Source organism: Bombyx mori, chromosome 14 (assembly GCF_030269925.1).
Source record: "Bombyx mori chromosome 14, ASM3026992v2".
NCBI classification, from domain to species: Eukaryota; Metazoa; Arthropoda; class Insecta; order Lepidoptera; family Bombycidae; genus Bombyx; species Bombyx mori.
The window spans coordinates 6,617,444-6,639,374 of NC_085120.1; the positions used below are offsets into that span (position 1 = coordinate 6,617,444).

General features: G+C 36.8%; 2 long non-coding RNA genes across 2 annotated transcripts; one reads left to right on the forward strand and one right to left on the reverse strand.

The window, feature by feature from the left end:
* The first annotated feature begins 454 nt into the window (after nucleotides 1-454).
* Nucleotides 455-6,538, forward strand: LOC119629505 (uncharacterized). The gene is made up of 2 exons (XR_005245500.2): nucleotides 455-1,057; nucleotides 6,311-6,538. It is a non-coding gene; the product is annotated as an uncharacterized LOC119629505 (long non-coding RNA).
* A 9,543-nt stretch (nucleotides 6,539-16,081) lies between these two features.
* On the reverse strand, nucleotides 16,082-20,874 carry LOC119629491 (uncharacterized). The gene is made up of 2 exons (XR_009974863.1): nucleotides 20,498-20,874; nucleotides 16,082-16,281 (listed from the first exon to the last, which is right to left on the reverse strand). It is a non-coding gene; the product is annotated as an uncharacterized LOC119629491 (long non-coding RNA).
* Nucleotides 20,875-21,931: the final 1,057 nt, after the last annotated feature.

Sequence of the window (21,931 nt, forward strand, 5' to 3'; positions counted from 1 at the left end):
TCCATCCATCTAAGCAATAAAAAAAAAATAAAAAAAAAGGACCTCTTGTGAGTCCACACGGGTAGGTACCACCGCCCTGCCTATTTCTGCCGCGAAGCAGTAATGCGTTTCGGTTTGAAGGGTGGGGCAGCCGTTGTAATTGAGACCTTAGAACTTATATCTCAAAGTGGGTGGCGCATTTACATTGTAGATGTCTTTGGGCTCCAGTAACCACTTAACACCAGATGGGCTGTGAGCACGTTCACCCAACTAAGCCTTTAAAAAAAAAGAAAAAAAAGCTGCAAAATTTGTTAGATTATCCAGATTCGTGCACATAGGATCATTACAATATGAAGAATAGACGCATTTTTGGATCTCCGTAATAATTGAGACTATCACGTTTAACATTACCGGCTTATTTCCTCTGTAAGTTAATTCTACGAAGGGCAATTAATTGGTGATAAGGCCACCTATTGTTCTCGTTTTCATAGTTAAGTCACCTTTTGTTGTGTACAGCACCGCGGTGTCTCAATATAAAGGTGCATAATTTGTTTTCTATTTCTTGCCAAATTTAGCGGTTATTTTTTTTTAAATTGAGGGCAATTTCGAAATTTAAATGTGTTTTTATTTTAGTTTCGACCTGGAGTTTTGAAATAATATATGGAAAGTAAAATTTCACAAACAATGATAGGCATACAGATTATATATAACAATCAACCTATTTGTAAAATATGCATAGATAATACGGTAATTTTTTTATACTATATTTTTGTCGACCGATGTTTTTTTTTATTTTCTGCATGTTATCTACATATCTACTGATATGCTTTAATATTATCAGTAAAAAAATTTAAACAGCTTTCATTTCCACTTGGTTCGACGAGCGAAACTATCCCATAGATACAACCCACAGAGTTTCTCGCCGGATCTTTTTCAGTGTGTCGCGATTCTGATCCAGTCGTAGATTCGAAGGAGCACTGCCCTTGCTAGAGTTAGCGTTAGAAAATTTTCTCAGGTTGAGCCCGTGAGCTCACCCACCAGTCGGAGGGTAGTTGAAATTACCCTTACCAACGACTAGGTAAGCAAAAAAGTGCCTATGTTATTATGGTTTTTACAGTTTACTGGTGGTAGGACCTCTTGTGAGTCCGTACGGGTATGTACCACCACCCCGCTTGTTTCTACCGTGAAGCAGTAATGCGTTTCGGTTTGAAGGGTGGGGCAGCCGTTGTAACTATACTTGAGACCTTAGAACTTATATCTCAAGGTGGGTGTACAATTTACGTGGTAGATGTCTATGGGCTCCATTAATCATTTAACACCAGGTGGGCTGCGAGCTCGTCCACCCATCTAAGCAATAAAAAAAAGTGTATTTAAAGTTTTACCAAAAATCTTATTGACAGCCTCCGCCATTACATCAAAAAACAGAGTTTCACCGAAAACTTGAAATACAAAAATCTACAGATAACCACAAATTTAAAAAAAACTCTCCCAGTATTACAAACAGTCAATAATATTTTCAAGGATGAACGAGTCACCGCCGTTTAATGATCCTCAATCAACATTGTTGTACCGGTGCATTATCTTTGTTACAACGCGAATTTATTTAATTCGAATATCACGATCTGAACATCTGTAACCTTCATGACGGATTCGTGTTTATGGAATGATGTTAATTGTGACGTCGCTTTTGTCGTGTACTTTATTAATCACAGTGATAAGAAATAAAGCTGGATTAACGTGATCGCACGCGCCAGACCGATTATTCGGGCGACGTGTGAGTGAGTGAGATAGTGCATTGAAATGCTACATTTTTTCGGCCTTAACGTGCGTTTTTTAGAGCAATGTATTTTTCTTGATGTGTAAGGGATTTAGTATAAGCTTAAGTTCAAGTTTGTGAGGTCGCCACCCTTGTATCCCGGCCGCCATCTTGGAAAAAGGCGTGCAAAGGGTTTTCAAGCGATATCTCGTCCATCACGATCAAAAAAAAAATTTATTGCGTCCTGTGAAAAACGCAACTGTAAATGTAGCTTTTCAATGGACTAAAGCTATGCTCAACGATCGTTCTTACACCCGAGCGGACCGCGGTCCAACACACGACATTCAAATGAAATGTAAAATTCCAACCTTGACTTATATTATGTTGTAGTTAAGTACAAACACTCAATGACAATGAGACTGTGCATAATTATTTGGTTCGGTAAAGGTAATAAATTAGCAGTGATTTCACGGAACAGCGACCTGGTGAAGAACAGACTGTATAGATATAGTAAAATAAGACATATGCATTTTCGTATGGTAATTACACCTTGACTATAGTAGGGTAGAAGGGGTAAATTAGGTACAAATCAAAATTAGTGCACATATACGTTTCAGAGCTTTAGTGTCCTAGGAAACACTACGCTTTGAGAAGGTACGAGACTACACACGACGTGAGCCGTAGAAGACTGCAGAATCGACTAAGCCCCATCGATCTCCACAACTCCGGTGTGCGCGTGGTGGTTGTGGATCGATGGGGTACAGTGCGCGACAAAGTCCTTTTTCGCCGGTACCCGTCGTGATTATAGGATGGGAGACACCGGGGGCAGCGCACAGAAGCCCAATTGCGTCGTCTCACCACCGGACCGACAGCCGAGCGCCGAGTGCCCTCACGTCCGACACCAGACGGTCCCTACGGGTGCTGTGCGAGGGCTTCGCGCCTGCTCGCCTTACCTTCTGCGCTGAGGAGCCGAAAAGGGATCCCACTCTCGTCCACGCTCTTCAGCCTCACGGAGTGCTAATATGCTAAAAAGGTCGCGATTACGATCTTACCTCCATTACGAATCCCGGATCGTCGAGCGTGCGCCGGTGGGTACAACCTACTGCATGAGGTTGATGCCTCAAATGCATTGTATAAATGGCTGCCCTATTCTTCAAATAGGTAAGGCGTGATACCTGCCCACGCGAGTACAAAGTAAGCACTATAAATGCTTGTGTTTTCATTTATAATCAACTAAAAAGATACATAAAAATAAACGAAATTAAGCGGTAAAACAAGACTTATTAAGTTGAATAGCTTCGTACGATTCAAATGTTTTATTTTTTAAACTCGATAACAACTTACAAAACAATAATTTTGAAATGATTCGAGAACGTTCCATATTGTCATGTTTTGTAGCTATCAACGGGTTCTCAGAGCTCGTTGTCAGAAACAAAACAAAAAGCATCTCGCGTTGCTAAGTTAACAAAATCAGCGTTTAAAAATAGAATACAAGCAAACAAACACTTAATTTTTATCATTTCAAAAGCATAATTAAATACTTAATACCTATATATTATTATTGTTCTTATCTGTTTGTTGTACAGGAGAACGCACAAAAAACATTAAGAAATGTGTATCAGCTCTTCGAAATATTAAAGGCAATTTAGAAAATAATTTAGTATTCTTCTACTGCTACACGTTTGCCGATTTCATGTCACGTTTCACGGGCTATGATTGACACCAATAAAGTGCAATGATTTGATAGAAGAGTATGGAAGGAGAAAACATGTTGCGCCGATCCCAGGTAACTGGGAGAAGGGCGGGATAATGATGATGAATGATGAAAGTGCACGGCCGATTTATCAATACAATTATTAATTCGACCTCATGTCTCAACATTGATGTTGCGATGCATCCGAGAACCAGTAGGCCAGTAACTTGACTGTAAATGAGTCTCTCATCTCCAGTACTAAAGAAGATAAATTTATACCGTCATGAAACACAAAATCGTCACACATTCGTCACGTGCACTGAAATAGAGCGAAACTAACTTAGCTAAATATAAATGAGTGCACTCCGTTTTCACAGAATTATCGGTCGTGTTCCAACTCGGCATAGCCCATATTTCCGCAGCACGATTACTTATTTGTCATAATGTTACATCAGTAATGTTGATCCTATTTAATCGTTTCAAATGACTAGTGTTTTTGATCAAAATATACGTGAGCGAAAATTTATTCACGTACCAAATCGTTTCATATTTTCTTTTATGTACACTTATTACATCAAATTACGTCATCGTCAGCTGTTATTTTCATGGAGGATAAGATTTGTTTACATTAAAGCTATGATTAAATTATATTTTGCGTAGCTACAGAATTCTTATTGTATTAGAACCTTGTAATTGGCGGTTACATACTATATGTCAACTGGATATATATATATACATCCTAAAATCATACACTTTTAGGTTCCATAGCCGAATATTAACCCATGCATCAGCCCGCTGAGTTTCTCGCCGGATCTTCTCAGCGGGTCGCGATTCCGATCCGGTAGTAGATTCATTCGCGAAACAATTGCTCTTGAGTTGTTAGGTCTACTTCGGAGGCGCTCGGGCAGTTGTTAGCAAATCCCACCCCTCTTGGCTGAGCCTATGCTCGCCCACCTGTCCTGGTGAAACTGGAAAGGCCTTCGGGCCACCAGTAAACTCTCAATCATAAAAAAAAAAAAAAGCCGAATATTATACCATAAAATGTAACATTTGTCATTTCAATTCGTCCCTTAAATGGGTACTTAAATATAAGTACACGTTTAAGGGACTATACTTAATAAAGTATAAACTTTGAACATACCATTTTATTGGTTTGGTTGGATTGGTCTTAATGTTTTTATTGCCATATTCAAAATCTACGGTAGAGTTTAAATTTTGATTAATAATAATATTAATAAATGTGTGTGTATCAGTCTTTCTTAAATAAAGAACATTCAGCTTTCAATTTCCGTTCGGTACATCTATACAAATAAATAAAATTGGAGGGTCTGTTTGTAATAATAAAATAACCACTTTTTACTAAATGCGTAAGTATGTGTACCACACAGTACATATGCCAAAATATTTTTTTATTAATCTTTGTCTGTTTGTTCGGTCTAATCTCTAGAACGGCTGGACGAGACTTTCACTGATAGATAGCTGATGGTGATGATGATGAGTAACTTAGGCTTTTTAGACTAGCTTCGCCCCGCGGCATCACCCGCGGTACGACAATAAATGCGGGTAGCATCGCGGGACTCAGCTATTAATAATAAAATGTAATGTTTCCGAAGCGAAGCGAGGGCGGGTCGCTAGTCTATTATAATAGTATAATAAACGCGAAAGTGAGTTTATTTGTTACGCAGGTCATCAAGATTTTTTCCAGGCACGTTTTCAAGGATACATAAAAAGACACTGGCTACCTTTCATGTCGAAAATATATCTCGCCTAGATATTACATTTTTTACATTCATGCGAGTAACGCCACTGGTAAAAGCTAGTAATGCACATTTGCAGTATTTTTACGTTTATGGAGTAATTTAGTTGATCAAACTATATGGAAATATGTTGCTCATTTTATGGTAGAGCACATTTAATCAACAATTTGTGATCCAAGTTTGACAACTATCAACTTTGAGCGCTCGTGACCATGTTCATGATTGATTTTACGTTGACCATAAATGTTCCAACTAAAAACATAGCGGTATGCCTTCAGCTTTGAGTCTACGACCTCTTTCGTCGCAGAGAGGTCGTCGAAGAGGTCACAGCTCTTTAGTGATAAGAGCAATTGCTATCGCTGCCGGGCCGTATTCAAGAGTGCGTAACTGTGCAAATAAACACATGACTGGTGCACTACAAATCTACACTAAAAACACGTGTGGCACTCTGGAACTGACGCGGTAAAGCCGTTATATAGCATTTTTTATCAAATTATGCAATTATAATTAGACAATAATAATTTAATATTAAAACAATAATAAAATAAGACCACGCTATATTTATAAACATTAACAAAAGTAAAACGTTAACTGTCCCTTTTACACTCATAAGCTAGACCTCGCCAGAGAGAGATGGGCAGACTTTTCATGATGCGCATGAAGTGCGACGTCACGCTGCGCGCTTATTCACAAACACTACACAAGCAACGTGTGAATGTGTTGAACGCGAGCTACATGGTAGGCGGAGTGGGGGGTATTAGGTTTTATTTTCGTTACGGAATTTCTTGATTCGGTCGCCGCGCTCAAAGCCCATGATAAAAGCTTAAAAATAAAAATGAACAGGAGATGCTATGGTTTTGTTAAATATCGTTTCATTAATTTATATTTTAAAGTTTTAACACTCTTACTAAAGATCGATTGATTTACGTGTAACAAACAACTGAATAAAGTTTTAAATAAAACAATAACAGTTCACAGGCTAAAGTCTATGAATCAAATGAATCATTGTTTGTCTGTTGTTTACATTGAAAACGTGTGATATTTGAACAAACGAACTATATTATTCAATTAATGTTTTGATTTTATTCATTTAAACATTATTATGTTTTATTTGGGGGTAAAAAGCGAAATAGAGGAAGACAGCAACGTAGATGGGAAGATGACATCAAAAAAGTGGCAGGAACGACTTGGATGAGAAAAACGCAGGATAGAATATTATGGAGAACCCTTAGGGAGGCCTATGCTGTACAGCAAGACGATCAAGAAACCGGTGTCAAATAATAAAACTAGATAATAAGTGTATTAAAAATGTAACTTAAATTAGATTGTCAATAAAGGCTTATATTATTATTATTTTTTATTTGAATGAATCACTTTGAAAATGTATTCAAACGAGGTTAGAAGAGTAAGTATCTTCAAGATAAATCGGCTAGAACGTCAACAACTATTAAGTTTGTTTTATGTTTTTTTTTTAAATCTAAATTGTGACCGTATCAAAACGATCGTACGTATTATATCATTGTCTAAATAACAAGTGATAGCATCACGAAAATATCGTTAAAAAAAAACACCGACTAACACACTGACATAATAACATCATTACAGCGAAAAGATCATCAAATGATAAACTGTAATGCTACTATTTCCTACTGTTTTTTTTGTCGTAGGCTTTGTAATCACTAATAAACTTTCCATTGATATAAATAGCATAACATTAATATGTTATTTAACAATATAATTTGATAATAGGATATCAAAAAAATAATTAATCACTACGTACTACTTACTACTCCTCATCGAATCTAATTGAAATCCAATGTAAAAGTGTGTCCAATAAGTTTTAAGCCACCTTTATTTTTAACTTAACCGTATTAAAAATAAATTAATTTAATGATTAAGCGATGATTGAACATATTAAATTGGTGTTTGTAACAATATGAAAAACGAATTACAGAAAACAAATACTATTATCCAATTACGTATGGAGATAGTACACAATTTTAAACAACTAAATAAAATTAGAATATCATCAATGGAGCCCTAGTCAATTATAATATACTAGATGTTTTTTTTTATTTTGATAACGTCATCTTGTTGTGTCTTTAAAGCAGTTGGTTGTTCTGAATTAAGAAAAATGGTATTATTATTCGTCAATAGATGTCGGGAAGAGTCATAAAGTTGATTATCGATAAATTTGATTATTGAAAACACGAATAAAACAACATTTTCTGAAAATAAATCGTAGCTAGATCGATTTATCGCCCCCGAAATCCTCTGTATACTAAATTTTATGAAAATCGTTGGAGTCGTTTCCGAGATTCAGAGATTCCGAGATTCCGAGATTCAGATATACAAGTATCGCTCGTTTAAAGATATAAGATAATAATAAATAGCCCCACATGAAAATCACCAGCTTCGAAATAGAAAAGAATCATCAATCGATTCATTTGTTATAGAGAAAAATTCCGAGTACAAAAGCTCCTTTAAATAAAATGCAGTCGAATTGGGAAAGTCATCCTTTTTTTTATAGCTTAGATGGGTGGGCTAGCTCACGGCCTACCTGGTGTTAATTGGTAACCGGAGCCCATAAACATCTATAACGTAAATGCCGCCTCCCATCTCGAGACATGACTTGTAAGGTCTCAAGCTTTAACATTCCTAAATTATCCTCTAAAAATCATTCCTATCATAAGACCCAACGTACCGTAGAAAAATAAGGTGAATGACATTTGCAACTATATTCCTATGATTCTGAGCTCAATCGGACAGAATTAATTTTGATTTAAAATATTATAATTGACAGTGACATGTCCGTTTTCAAACGTGGCTTGTGGAAAGTATTAAGCGGTAGGCAGCGGCTTGGCTCTGCCCCTGGCATTGCTGACGACCATGAGCGACGGTAACCACTCACCATCATGTGGGCCGTATGCTAGTCTTCTTATAAGGCAATAAAAAAATATTAATTTTTAATATTGCAAGAAAAATTATAATTTTATTATGTTAGAAAATCCGTTATTATAACAAAATTTAAAAATGAACAAGCAATCGGCCTATGGATCTGAGAGTCACGGCCGAGAAGGACTCTATTACATCTAGGTATTAGGCTCGCGGCTTACCTGAAGTTAAGTGGATAGCAGAACCGTGAACGTGACTCTCACTCAAGCCGTCGTAGCCTAAGGGATAAGACGTCCGGTGCTTTCGTGTTGAGCGATGCACCCGGTGTTCGAATCTCAGGCGGGTACTAATTTTTCTAATGAAATACGTACTCAACAAATGTACACGATTGATTTCCACGGTGAAGGAATAACATCGTGTAATAAAAGTCAAAACCCGCAAAAATTATAGTTTGCGTAATTACTGGTGGTAGGACCTCTTGTGAGTCCGCGCGGGTGGGTACCACCACCCTGCCTATTTCTGCCGTGAAGCAGTAATGCATTTCGGTTTTAAGGGTGGGGCAGCCGTTGTAACTTACTTGAGACCTTAGAACTTATATCTCAAGGTGGGTGGCGCATTTACGTTGTGGATGTCTATGGGCTCCAGTAACCACTTAACACCAGGTGGGCTGTGAGCTCGTCCACCCATCTAAGCAATAAAAAATAAAAAAAAGCCTATGTCCACTCAATACTGAGTCTAGGTCTCTCCATACGCACTCCATTCTTTACGGTCTCTTGCCTTTCGCACGTAAACGTGAATAAGTCCAAATTGTATTGAATAGCGACCGTTGCATCCTTCAGACCGGAACAAATGGCTGCTTGTAGTACCAATGCGGGCTTATGTTACCATTCCATGGTGGTAAGCACCAATGTACGGATATAAAGTCTATTAAATAGACTAGACTACAACAATACTCAGTTTCAAAAAAAAAAACCCCTTCCCTTGATTAACCATTTCTTAAAAAGAAGCAAAACATAATTGAAATGAAGAAGTTCTACGAAGCAGGTTCACCCCAATACAAAAGCGACCCCATCTTTACCCGTGGGAATGCTATACGCAACAAAGAAATACCAGCTGTCCTTACAAATTTGTCTTTATTGAAGACATAAAAGGGAATAAGATAATCCAATTTTCGTAATAAATTTTGAAAATATCAAATACTTATTTAAATCATCTATTAGTGCACTTAATGACTTAAATCTGGGAGCCTATAGCTATATACCTATATATATTTGAAATTTATTAAAATACTAAATAAATTGTGAAATGTTTTTGTTCTAGAACGAAGGAGGCATTGATGTTTGGCAGTAAATCTTTATAATACCGAGAAAAATAATGCCATACAAATCACAGGACATAAAATTTATTTAATTTTGTTTCCGTTACATTTACTTCAAAATTGTTTCCTTCGATTAAGTCATACCTGTTATTAAGTGGTTATCGAAACTCATTGACATCAACAACGTAAATCCCGCTACCAATCTTACGACATGAGTTCTAAATCTAAGTTCTATAGTGCAAAGGCTTTCCCATCCGTAAAACCGGAACGCATTACTGCTTTACGGCTGAAATAGACAGATCAATGGTACCCACCCGTCCAGGCCCGCAAGACGCCCTACCACTAAGCAGACGTCTTCAACTCCTCTTATGAAGAACGATTTAAAATTAATTAATTTAATCTTGTTGCTTTGTGCACGTTGTACACAAAAACCGGTAAAAACATAAACAATGTAACCGCTTGTTAATACTATTTCGAATTGTACTAGTCAGTTTTAGTGAAGATTAATCTCAGTCAATCAGCTGTGCCGATAATTATTATTATAAAACAGTGATCGTGTTTATGCAATATTTTATTGTGAAATGTGCGTTGTATAACACGTTATGTGTTTACTAATATTGATTGAGATTTTGTTATGTATGAATGTTTCTTTTATATTATTAGTATTACAATGTTGGTAAAACTGATGGTTAATTTCATTGATAGCAACAAATTTTGTAAAATCTTTCAAATTTTAGTAATTTTTTGTCGTTAAAATCGCCTGAAAAACTTGAATATTCAATCTGTTGCAGAGATTTGAAACAGAAGTTTTCATCTACAAAACTCACCAATCGTAAGTGTAGTAAAGAAGTAAAGAAGATATACGTATTAAGAATAACGCATTTATTAAATTTTATACAAACAATACAAATTACAGAATTAGCCGTAAAAATACTTTGATTTAATTTCTTTTTGATTTCACTTCACAAATTGTCTGTAGAACACAACACCTTGTCCATCACAGCAAACTGAGGTCAGAGCTTCGAACTCAGAAGCTTTAAGGGGCTTCTACCTACAGAGAAGCTACCATACATCTCGTCGTGAGCTTCAAAACTTCATTCCTGCTCGGCTGCATGAACCGTTCAAGGCTCTTCATCTTCAGAAAGCGAGGGCAAGGCCAGCTGACGGCGTAGTCTCTCACGACGCTGCGGCGACACGGACTTCTGTCTCAACAACCTCTCTGAGTGCAGCACAAACGAATGCTGCTCTTCCTGGTAGACCTCTTCGGTTTCATCTTCGACCAGCGCAGGTAGGGCGGAGCACCGAAGCTTCTGTCTTCTCGGGCAGTCGGTAACGATCGTGTCCATGTCACGGCGCGATTTCGTCGGGCACATGTTTGTGTACAGTGAAGAAACGTTTTCTAGTTTCACGACCATTTTACTTATTTGTCAAAGCGCGAATAATGCGAAGTACTCTAAATGAATGCTCAAAACAGAATGCGGGGAGGGCGCGCGGTTTGCTTATTTATAGTCTCGCCGGCACCGCGATAAATCGGCCTGTATGTATGCTCAGCATTGGCGTCACAATCTGCGTTTGTGTGCGTTCGTACTGAAAACGACTAATACTCTATACTGAATAGTGACTACTGCGTCGATTCGTGCATCCTGTAATAGTGTATCCATGTCGTGGATTTAAGAGATATAACTGGTTTATATTAAGAAATGATTGTAATCGTGGATTTCGTCGGGAAACGACTCAGACTCTCATTCATTAATAGGTTTTCCTTGCGGTTTTCCCCGACTTGCGAAGGCCTACGCTGACTTATCAGGTTTTTTACATTCATTGTTTAGTTTGATCCGGTTGTAAGATACGCTAAATCAAAGTTAAACTGACAATAAACTTAAATTTAGAGTTTATTGAATACATGTAAATATTAAATTAAATACATGTAAATAAAAAAAAATGTTTAGTTTTATTTCGAGGTTGGTTTCATATATTGTATCGGTAGAATCGAGCATACGTACAACAGATTGTGTGTATGTATTATCCATTTATTATGGATTATGCTGGATATTTATAGTACATTCGAAGGGTGCTATCCTAATTTATTAAAAGAAATTATTGTATGCGTGTAACTCGTCTCTACCTGTCTGTAACCTTTAGAATATAGAGCGATAAACAGAGTTATTATGTTTATGGTTATTAACCTACTGTCGACATCTTGCTACAGTCGTCCATTAATTAATTATTTCATTCATAGCAGCATAAACGTTATTACGTAAAATTGATTGTAACATCACCATAGTCGGTTACTCTTGGCAGAGCAGTCGTGGTCATGTGGAATTCTTGTAAGCGAGTAAAGTGATTGTAACACTTGCTTGTAAAACTTGTAATACATATCACTTGTAAAAAATTGTAACAGAATTGTTTTTGTGTTCGGAATAAACAGACAGAATAATTTTACTGGTGTTAGGACCTCGCGTGAGTCCGCACGGGTAGGTATCACCGCTCCGCCTATTTCAGCCGTGAAGCAGTTATGCGGTTTGAAGGGTCGGGCAGCCGTTGTAACTATACTGAGATCTTAGAACTCTTGTCTCAGGGTGGGTGGCGGCATTTGCGTTGTAGATGTCTATGGGCTCTAGTAACCACTTAACACCAGGTGGGCTGTGAGCTCGTCCACCCACCTAAACAATAAAGAAAAATAGGAATACCTACGGAAGACTTAGACAATGGTAGTAGTAGATCTTGATTATTTTAAAGAATCGTATTCCTTGATTATACCTATTATCATCGTGACATAGATAGAGATAGAAGAGGGATATATTTATGGGATTGTGATATATAAGAATAATAGGTTCATTAACTAATAACAAGTAAATATAAGGACAGATAAAAATGTGTCAGCAATCCAATGATCTGGGATTTCCGTAATGACAGAGAGTTCTCCAACGACAAGGATGATATTAATATTAATAAAATGTCAAAAGCTATCCTCGACGAGCTCAAACTTACATGTATAAGTATCGTAAAGATTCTCGTGTCTTGGTGGGATTCTAAATTCGCAAAACAAGTCTCTAGAACGACTACTGTTCTGGGAAATGGAATTCGTTTGTATCGGGGAAAAAAGCGTCATTCATTAGCATGTTATGAAGCACACGTCAGCTCAAACCTCTATATGGAAATAAAACAATAAGTGCGGACAGGCGAATGAGAATGTGGGTCACAGTAATTTGAAGGTCAGAGGAATTGACCTCAATTCGGGATGTCAGATAGACACACGATTTATAAGATCTATATGCCTATGCTTCATGATATTCATTCGTGGGTCTCAAGAATCATAAGATTTAATTATATCTTTTTTTTCTGAGATGGGTGAACGGTGGTTGTCGGAGACCATAGACATCCAAAACGTAAATACCACACAGACATGAGATTTGGGACATGAGGCATTACTGCTTCACGGCAAAAATCGGCAGGGTACAAATTGGTACAAATTATAATTTTTCTGGGTTTGAATTTTATTACAACTTTATTCCATCATCGTGTTAGTTAATCTTGAACGTTTGTTTAGTAAGTAATTCATTAGAAAAATTGGCACTTGCTTGCTGGATTCGAACATCGGCACTGTCGCATCGCTCGATATAGATGCGCCGGGCGTCTTATCCTTTAGGCCACGACGAATATCTATACGATAAATTGTGTGACCTGTTCCTCTATTAATAAGCACAACATTGACTTGCAAAACTGGGATTTTAACATCAAACCTGCTTTATTAAATTAAGTATATTTGTGAGAATATTTGTAAGAAAATAATGTATCTTTTGTTTAATATAATAATATGACATATATGCCTTTCTTCAAATGAGGCTTACGGAAAGTAGTCAGCGGTAGGCAACGGCTTAGCTGTGCTCCTGGCTGCTACTGACGTCCATGAGCGACGATCTTAACCCACAGACATAGCCCACTGAGTTTCTCGCGGGATCTTCTCAGTGGGTCGCGTTTCCGATCCGGTGGTAGATTCTGCGAAGCACGGTTCTTGCTAGGGTTCGTGTTAGTAACGTCGTCAGGTTTGAGCCTCGTGAGCTCACCTACACGTCAAGGAGAAGCTGAAATAGTCTCGGGGTGGTGGTACCTACCCGTGCGGACTCACAAGAGGTCCTACCACCAGTAATTACGCAAATTATAATTTTGCGGGTTTTGATTTTTATTACACGATGTTATTCCTTCACCGTGGAAGTCAATCGTGAACATTTGTTAAGTACGTATTTCATTAGAAAAATAGGTACCCGCCTGCGGGATTCGAACACCGGTGCATCGCTGGATACGAATGCACCGGACGTCTTATCCTTTAGGCCACGACAACTTCAAAATATTGGTTTATTGTCTATATTGGTCTAAAATATTTGGTCTAATGCTAAGATATGCTGTCCTATTAATATACATAGTCAGGTCATAAATTCTGTCACATGTTTAATGTAAAATAATTGAAACAAGTTTATTAATTATGTTACCATTCATATACCAAAATAAACTTAACAAAACATAGATTCTTATGACACTAAAGTTTATTCAAAATGACCTCCATGATTTTGAATACAGGCCTTCAATCTGCGCGGCCAGTCGTCTATCGCAACACGAACGAGGTCCGTGTCAATATCGGCGGCTGCCTTAATCAAGGATGTCTTGAGTGACTCCAAATTGGGATGAGGCTTTGAGCACGCCTTTTCCTCCAAGTGTTGCCATATCTTGTAATCTAAGGATTCAAATCTGGACTGGAGGAGGGCCAGTCTTCGTGCCGGATGAAGTCGAATTCACCCGCCGCCAGCCAGTCTTGTGTGCTCTTCGCTCTATGAGCTGGCGCCGAATCTTGTTGGAATACCCAGTGCCTGTTATTGAACATGGTATGAGAAACAGGTTCAACAAGGTTCGTCAGGACTGTATTTTGATACACAACTGCATTCGTTTTTACACCTTTCTCACAAAAATGTACCTCTGTTAAGCCCCAATAAGAAACTCCCAACCATACCATGAGCGAGGATGGAAAATGACCTCGTTGGACACGCGAAATACGGTTGCTTGCTTCTTCACTACTGTGTGCGTACACCTTATCATTTTGTTTGTTGTAGCTCTCTTCTACGGTAAAAATTTTTTCATACGAAAAAAGAATTTCCCGATATTTTTTTCCCGCGTACCGCTTCAACAAAGCGCGGCATCTCTTCAGTCTCAGGTCCATTAAACGAGCATTCAAACGATGTCCTGTTTTTCTTCGACATGCCCGAAGCCCTAAGTCTTCATTTAACACCCTTTTCACCGTGGTTCTGCTTAACCCCATCTGAAGGGCCAACAGTTTCTGCTTACGTTTGGGATTTCTTTGAATTCGCGCCTTCACAGCTTTTATCACTGCTGGAGTCCTAACAGACCGAGGGCGACCACTTCTTGACCTGTCATCTACACTAGAGTCTTCATTGTATCGTTTGATGGTACGATAAACGAATATTTTGGTTATATCCAAATTTTTCATTATGTTAAAAATTTGAATTGGCGCGTAACCGCAACGATGCAACGCAATAACTGCAACACGGTCTTCTTTAAGCGTCCACTCCATATTTAAAAATGAGTAAAATTCTAAAAGTGTACATTTTTATTTTCATGAACTATTCGAAATTCGAATTCAATAAACTTTTTTGTGGCCAGCATTCTAAAAGAAAAGTTTTTACTGTGTGACAATACTTATGACCTGACTAGGTATTTGTTATGTTTGATGAAAAATTTTATGCTTTCATTCATGATGCTAAAATAGTAAACATGTTATAAATAAACGAATGCCTTTGTAAGCAAGATATAATTAGTAATATCTAAAAATAGTCCAATTTTCTATACAATGTTTTTATCGTTATTATAAATAGTTTGCAGAGATCAGCAACAACCAAACTTGAGGCCTTCGAATGCGAATAATTAATCTGTGTAATCGCAATTTTCATCGACCGATGTTAATTTTCCACTTGCTTGATGTTACCTTGTATCGTTTTCTGCGACAAAATTATTAAATAAGTCCCAATATTGAATCAAATACCAATTTATTGCCTTATTAGTATTTGATAAATGATTTACAACTCAACTGACAGTTTCGCCCGCATTAAATAGTTTTTACCTTTAGATTTATCCATTCTTGTAGAATTAGTAAATGTTATTTTTTACATAGCTCTGTTGTGGTTTTTTCCAAAATATTTACAAATTGCCCATTTACCTTCCTCGTTTTTATTGTTATTATTATTATTTTTTTATTTTATTTCTTAGATGGGTGGACGTGCTCACAGCCCACCTGGTGTTAAGTGGTTACTGAAGCCCATAGACATCTACAACGTAAATGCGCCACCCACCTTGAGATATAAGTTCTAAGCGTTAAAAAAAAAAAAAAAAGGTCTCAGTATAGTTACAACGGCTGCCCCACCCTTCAAGCCGAAACGCATTACTGCTTCGCGGCAGAAATAGGCAGGGTGGTGGTACCTACCCGTGCGGACTCACAAGAGGTCCTACCACCAGTACTTTGGAAAACCGTATCAAAATCAGATCAATGATTTAGATACAAGTAGAAACAGATAAAGACAATAAACAACTTTGTTTTATTTAAATATTTATGGGAAATTTCATAATCTAGTATAGTCCGTATAGAATTATTTAAATAATTAGAATTAATTACATAATTTTAATTTTTTTAAGTATTTTAATTTCCTTTTAATGGCGTTACAGAACAAGTTGAGCTTAATTTCATAGGCAATGTACGTAATGTATGTATTTAATATCCGGGCAATGCATGGTATCAGAGTCTACGTTGCTTTATAAATTTATAATAATATTTTCGTCTGTGATCCTGTTAAATCAGCTCTGCAATTTAAAAGTGTCCCTGAAAACAATTTGATAAAACGTGTAGTCACGTGAATGTATTTAACTATCGTGTTACAAATGTCTTCCACACTGAACGAGGGAAATCATGTCACGAAATTCAGTGGATAAATTTTTTATCTGTGCTGAGTGGGACCATGACGGGCCCCAAACGGTCCGGATTTCCTCAGTGGGACGTGATTACGGATGGTACTGGATACAGCGAAGCACTGCTCTTACATATATTTTTTTTATTACTTAGATGGGTGGCCGAGCTCACAGCCCACCTGGTGTTAAGTGGTTACTGGAGCCCATAGACATCCACAACGTAAATGCGCCACCCACCTTGAGATATAAGTTCGAAGGTCTCAAGTATAGTTACAACGGCTGCCCCACCCTTCAAACCGAAACGCATTACTGCTTCACGGCAGAAATAGGCAGGGTGGTGGTACCCACTCGCGCGGACTCACAAGAGGACCTACCACCAGTAATTACGCAAATTATAATTTGCGGGTTTCATTTTTATTACACGATGTTATTCCTTCGCCGTGGAAAACAATCGTGAACATTTGTTGAGTACGTATTTCATTAGAAAAATTGGTACCCGCCTGAGAGAGATATGTTAGTAAAGTATTTCACTTTGAGCCCCGTGAGCTTGCCTATTAGCTATAGCCCCTGGAGGCTACTGGCAGTCGATAGAAAGAAAACCCAAAACGGATCAGTACCACCTTGCTCCCTGACTCTGACATAAAGTAATAACGCGTTCGAATCTGCTGAGGTAACAGCTCGAAACCGTGTAACTTCATTGTATTTTCTGCGCCGATAGTCATGTGATATTAAGCGTAGACGTTTCCATGAACATAATGTAAATAAATATCAATGAATATCGGACGAGAGTATGATTTTTATGTTACAAATTAACATTTACTTAAGTTTTCTAGAAACACCCAGAATTTTATTGTTTGATATGGATGGATTATTAGTACAGCTCTGTGTGCTTAGTGCGAGTTTTTTAACGTTCTCGATCGCGTAAAAGTTAATTCAAATTTGTAAGTAGTTAGAACAGCGCCCCTAGCGACAAACGTAGGCAAACGTTTCAACTTCATACAAATTTAAGTTAACTTTTACGCTATTGAGAAAGTTAAAAAACTCGGACTAAGCACACTGGACCCATCAATTGTTATTGAACGTCAATACAAAGCTATTGACCTTGACTTGAGCTTTAGTTTTTAATAATCTAGAACGAGTATTAGTACTAAATCTTACGTGACCAAATAAATTATAATTGATAAAGATACAAAATAAAATACACAACAACAAAATGAATTTATTCCAATAAACATAACAAAATAAGAGGTGATAAATATAACATAAATATAACAAAATAAGAACTGATATATGATCTCATGTTTTGTTTGTGAACATATATAATAATAATTCGTGCAAAACGAAATAAGTCAATTAATATCGATACATAGCTTCGATAAGCAAATTCTCGTTAGCAACTAAATATTCCGACTGGGCGCAATTAATCAGCACAGCTCAGCTTTATTGCATTGTTATTCTTTCTTGTTCAGTCGATAAGAGACCGATGAAGTTTAGTTTGGTTGTTGTTCGTATTATAATACTTTAACTTTAATTTCATTAGATTTTTCCTAAGACCCTAAATTTACTGAAGGTAGCGAGCGCGTATTGTTGGTAAACCCGGACGAATAGATACTACCACTACTCCCCGAATCCTAATCACGCAGGAGCCAGTCACCGTCGACGCCCTAGACACGTCCTTACGGATCCATCAGATACAATAACCCTTGCATTAGACACCTTTAGCTCTAACGCTAGGAATAGGGACCCCGGTAACCGTACTCGTCGAACTCGGCAAAGAGTTCGACGTGCAACCTAACCTAACCATCAGCCCGCCGAGTTTCTCGCCGAATCTTCTCAGCGGGTCGCTATTCCGATCCGGTAATAGATTCATTCGCGAAATAGCTCTTGAGTTGTTAGGTCTCCTTTGGAGGCGCTCGAGTTAGCAAATCCCACCCCTGGCTGAGCTTTTGCTCGCTCAGTTGCCCTGGTAAAACTAGCCAGGCCTCCGGGCCACCAGTAAATTAACACCAATTAATTACCACCAATCAGCTTAATTTTGACGTGAAATAGTAATGCGTTCCGCGTTGAAGAGTGGGGTAGTTCGATCTAATTAAAATTCTAGTCTCACAGCTGTACTTCTGTATATTCTTTAACTGTCAACCCAAAGCTGTATTATATAGTAGCTAAACAAATTTTCCTCGCTAGTTTTCCTAATAAAATCACCAGTCAACATCACTTGTGAACGAACGAATAAACAAACTATAGTTAGGATCCAATTATTTTATGTTTCAATACGTTTTGTAGGTATTTTAGAATATAGCATGTTTGTCATATTGTTGTTTTGAAAATTAGCACAAAAACGTAGTATTGTAATTATCTCCACGATTATCATATTTTGTAATGAAAAACAGTCAACAAATTAATAAAAACAACAACAAAACAACAAACTAATATACGGTTTAAACCTTAAACTTATAAAAATTATATTCGTTTGCATTAGACAAAGTTGGCATCGTTTGTTCACAGAATCAATAAGCTGATTGGCAGATTATTAGCTGAACCCATTTTTTTTTATTGCCCTTGTAGGCAGACGAGCACACGGCCCACCTGATGGTGAGTGGTTACCGTCGCCCATGGACTTCAGCAATGCCAGGGGCATGGCTAAACTGCTGCCTACCGCTAATTTTATACTAACCTAATTTGATACTGTATTTTAATTAAACGATGTGATGTGTACAAACTACTGTAGAAGTTGGATTTAGTTATGTAAGTGATAACATGTTTTTTTTGTAATTCCCGCACCTGTCTCATCTTTGCATAATATTTGCCTACTTCACACGCCGCCGGAAATCCCATTGTGAATCAGCGCTCTCGCAGTTTTATCTTGGTCAAACGCCTCATTTAAGAGCTGTGTACATTAATTATTCATTAACGAAGAAAGTAAATGTTAAACGACTTAAATTACGATTCTAGAACGCGTTTAGTTCTCTTTTTATTAGTTTGTTCTTTTAAAATTGTCTTCGAATTCATTATAGTCCTCGTGGCCCCAGAGACAAAGGCAGAGTGTAATCCTCTCTCCTCTTTCTTTTCCTGCATCTTTTTAATTAATGTATTGAAAAAAAAAACGTTACGTTTGGAAATCTGGTTTGGTACGGTTCGAAAGTACGGCGATTCGTACCTTGTCGTCTCTATGGTTTCTTGTCTATGGAATCCTAGAGACTATTAGGCAAGTATTCCGTAATCTGTAGGTATCAAAGTATTAAAAATTATTATGTCTCGCTTTACAGCATCGGCATTCCATCAATGTGATAAATTTTATGTGTGGTATCAATATTGTTATTTATTAAATGTAGGTGACTACATTGAATTCAGCGCAATAAACTTTTGCTTTTAAATCATGTTTGCAAACCAACTATTTATTATTAACCTGCGCTATCGTTATCGGAGAATGATTAAACAGTTAACAAAATGGCGTGTGCCGTGGAAAATCACTAGACGTATCGTTGTAGAATTAAATTTTATTACTTTCCACAGTTGAAATAATAAAAATAAAAACATGGCTATCCGCAAAACGATAACGATTGATAAATGTAGTCCGAATTGTTTGCAATTTGACGTCAGACATTGTGTAATACGTAGTTTCCATGTTTTGTTTTTATGAAAATAATAGGTTGTTAATATTAGGAGATAAGTTAGTGAAATAAAAACAATTGATCTTAAATAATTAATTTTGTGAATATTTGATTGTAGCTGAATTCTTACTAATTTAGGAATCTAACAACCACACAATGCGATTGTTTTACATAGAAATTACTGAGATATACTCCTCTGTTATCTATGCCTTTCTCATTCAAGAAGAGTATGTTTTTAAATAATAATTTATAAAAAATATATCTGCTATTAAAAAATACTGAAATATATACACACTTAAAATATAGTATTAGAAATATAAATAACAACTATTTAAGCAGATAAACATTTTCTTTCTAATCTAAAAATATAATTAACAATGACTATGTAGCGCCTAAACGCAATATTTATCCAATAATCCTAGTAATGCTTCGACACTAGGTACCTACTATAATGATTAATGCTAAATTATTGGTCTTGCGATAACTACTGTTTTACATGACTACAATTAGTTTACTTACAAAAGATAATAATCTTTATATTTTAAAGTCGTCGTAGCCTACTGGATAAGACGTCCGGTATATCTACCTATATCTAGATGGATGCGACTGTCTGAATTGCGTAGGCATTTTATTTTTGGTAACATAATAATTACTTCACAGGTGTTGACGAAAGCATCCACGATGAAGGAATAACATCGTGTAATACAAATCAAACCAACAAAAGCTTTATTTTCTTATAATAATAGGGGTTAAAGTTTGATATTGCCGTTTTATTGTAATAGGTGCTTCGAATTGACATAGAACCTTCATGGTTTGAAATTTTTGAGTGAAACTTTTTTCAAATAGTACCTATGACTATGAGGCTCTTCTTTTAAAAAATATGCAACATTCGATTATTGACTTTCAGTTGTTTTATATCCAGCTTAAATAAGAAAGATACTTTGAAAATTCGAGTGATTTTTTAATACAAGTTCCAACGCGGAACTAACGCTGCAGAAACAGCTCGCAATATCAATGTTGCGTTTGGAGAGGGGCTGCTAATGAAATTTCATACCTTAACCCTTAATAATATAATAAGTAATGTAATCTATATATTAATTATATTAATTATTATTATTATTATTAGGGTGCTGGTGGTGCTGCCCCGCTTTTGTAGCGCATCAGGGATGTTTGCAGACGCGCACATAGATTGTTTTTACGCTACCATGCGTAAGAGGTGTGCATCTCTGGTAAACAGAGTGAGGGCCAGCTCCAACAGTATCCTGAGCATGATCGCAAGCAGGCTGGACTGTATATACATGGGTCGCTGTGGTGCCATCTCCCATGGGATGTTACCACAGTAATTCATTGTGATGTAAATATAACTACTAACATAGGTCTAAGTCTTATTAACAATTTATATGAGTCATGGATACTTGAAATAAAAACATTATTATTATTATTATTATTATTAATACGTGAAGGAAAAACTTTGTATCCCTTTTTACAAAAATTGCGCGGACGGAGGAGTAGGAAATTTCCCACACTTATAGAGAATATAGAGAAGGAGTGCAGAATGTCAATATTTTTTTTAATTATGCCTATAAAAAACATTAAATCAATAAAAAAAACATTACACACACTACCTTGTATTTGACGCACACATGCATGCATACTATTTATTTATTGTCAAGCTTTTGTTCTTGACGTCTGTGGTCAAATTGAGAATGGATTAAATATTGTTTGTCTTTATTATAATAACATTTTTTTATAGTGTAGTCTTGGTGAAAGTGATTATAGAAGTATAATAAATAGTCTTTGTAAATAGAATCTAATAGTGTACAAACTTACAATTTCAATTGATTATAGTCGCATTTCGACTACTCCGGGACCACTAGTAAAAATAATAAGTTGTTATTATATCTATGAGCTCCGGAATCCATTTAACAGCAGGTGGGACGGTGATACGATAAA